The 2,500-nt window shown below is 38.5% G+C and overlaps 1 protein-coding gene across 1 annotated transcript in view; it reads right to left on the bottom strand.

The window, feature by feature from the left end:
• Window positions 1-2,500, bottom strand: part of LOC106868410 (exostosin-2) — an 81,733-nt gene that overhangs the window by 25,054 nt on the left and 54,179 nt on the right. The window lies entirely within an intron of this gene.

Raw genomic sequence — 2,500 nt, 5'->3', positions numbered from 1 at the left:
CACCGACCCACTTCTACTCAGCTTATGCTTCCTGGCGTTACCTGGGCACCTTATCACTATTATCTATGTCTTGCACCAACCACTGATCATTTCCCCACCACACTTTTTTTTTCTATGTAGTAGCCATGCAGGGCCCTCTGCAGAAACCTGCTCTGCCGAACCTTTCTCATAGTTAATCTTCATCATTTCCAAGCATGAAGCTGACCCCACCTCTTACCTACACCAGTGCCCATAATCTTGTGAACTGCATGGCAACCTCAGTAGTGTTGCTGGCATGAAAAACACACAATTCATGCTATAAAATGGTTGGCATTAGGAAGGGCATCCAACCATAGAAGCCAAGTCAAAACTAACATTGGAGCTTGATGCAGTGCTTGGAAAAATTGGTTCCCATCCACCCCATGCCAGCATGGAACATGGATGTTAAATGACAGTGATGATAAATATATGTACACACACACACGCATGCACAGAATATGTCTAAATCAGTAAGATGACTAATGAGCCAAGAGGCCAGCATTCAAGACAGAAGATAAATTAACACACACACATTCACTCACACAAGCATGTGTCACACATGCATAAACTACACTGACTGCATCATGTCTGTGAAATTACAGAAAATTGTAAGATATTACCCAAACAAGAAAAGATGGTAAGAAATTGCTATTTGCTACATAGCTCCACTCGTACATTCTTTTCAGAAAGATAAATATTGATTGGGTCACTGGTGTGTGTGTGTGTGTGTGTGTGTATGTGAGAGAGAGAGAGAGAGAGAGAGAGAGAGAGACAGACAGACAGAGAGCACATGCATGTGCACAAATACAAATGTATGTTCTGTATTTCCTTCCAGTCCACACCATAAAAGAGATATAAAAACATAAAAGAGATAACAAGACAATATACAAAAATCAAACATTAAGTATGTCTAGCTTTTAGGAGAGGTGGGCATAGAAATAATGGCAAGTTTCTCTGCTCAAACAAAAAAAAAAGAAAAAAGAAAAAAAAATGAGTTAAGTAAAGTAGGTAATGATTTCTGCACTGAATAAAATCTAAAATGAAGATAATAATCCTTTGAATAGAGAAGAAAAAGAAAAATGAACAAAATTCTGTTCTGGAAATAGAAGTGATAAAGATTTTAGATGCTTCTTAGGATCAGATCAATAAATGCTTACCGATGGTAAAAGGAAAGGTGATTAGAAAAACAAGCACAAGTATATGCATTAATAAATCTATACAGATAAACACACACAGGTATAAAGGTTTGTTTGTTCATTATTTCATTATTTATGTACCGTTTATCTTTTACTAGTTTAAGTAATCTGGCCTGCAGCCACACTGGGGCACTGCCTTGAAGGGTTTAGTTGAACAAATTGACACCCGTACTTATTTCTTTTAAATGTCTGGTACTTATTCTTTCAGTCTCTTGTGCTGAACAGCTAATTTAAAGGGATGTAAACAAACCAACACTAGTTGTCAAGTGATGAGGACACACACACAGGCATACACCTGACAAGCTTCAACACAACTTTTATATACCAAATTCACTCCCAGGACCATAAGAGAAGAGACATGGCTAAGTGCAGCTGAACCCAAGGCATTATTTTACAGCTGGAAGCCCTTCCAATCACCAACCTTTGACTGTTTTTCTAGTAAAAGACCTCCACACATCTTCTAAGGCACAAAGCTAGCAAATGATATTTTGAATGGGGAGGTGACAACAGTACTGCATGTAGCATGTGGCTATTATAGGGCACAAATTGTGAAATTTGGTATTATCCAGACCAAGTATTAACCATATCAATTTCACCTACCCTCAGAGGGCCTACAAAACTACAGTCCCTTCTTCTAGATCAAACATAACCATATTGGGAGAGCCTGCAAAAACTATGCACACAGCTTCAGAGAAAACATTAATCACATCAGTCTCATCCATCTCAAATAATATGGAGAAGGCCAAGGGCACAGCCAATTCCTCCAGACCAACCCATGGTTTCTATGGTTGGATGCCTTTTCTAAGGCCTACCATTTTACAGAGTGTGCTGGGTACTTTTATGTGCCACTGGCATGGATGCACTCACATAGCACGGGCACAAATGCATTTTACATGGCACCAGCACAAATGCATTTTATGTGGCACCAGCACCTCCAAAGGACATGCCTGTATGTATGGATGGCCACAATTTTACTTAGCTTGACATGTCTTCTCAAGTACAGCAAATCACCAAAAGTCCCGGTCATTCCCTCAGTGAGGCCCAGCATCTGAAAATCCTTTCTCACCACTTCATCCCATGCCTAATTATTTGTTTTACAAAATATTGCCATAGTTCAGTTAAACTGGAAAAAAAAAACCATAGCCATTTCAGTGTTGAGCAAGCAACTACCTCATTAAAAATAACAAAAAAAAAATCTGCTACAGAAAATTCAGATGGAGATATGAAAAATTTGTAATAACTACCCATTTACTGTTATAAAAGACAAAAGAAAATAAGACAGGTTA

Source organism: Octopus bimaculoides, chromosome 2 (assembly GCF_001194135.2).
Source record: "Octopus bimaculoides isolate UCB-OBI-ISO-001 chromosome 2, ASM119413v2, whole genome shotgun sequence".
Classification (NCBI taxonomy): Eukaryota; Metazoa; Mollusca; class Cephalopoda; order Octopoda; family Octopodidae; genus Octopus; species Octopus bimaculoides.
Note: the sequence above shows the minus strand (reverse complement) of the source record. Positions and strands in the feature narration are given on the sequence as shown.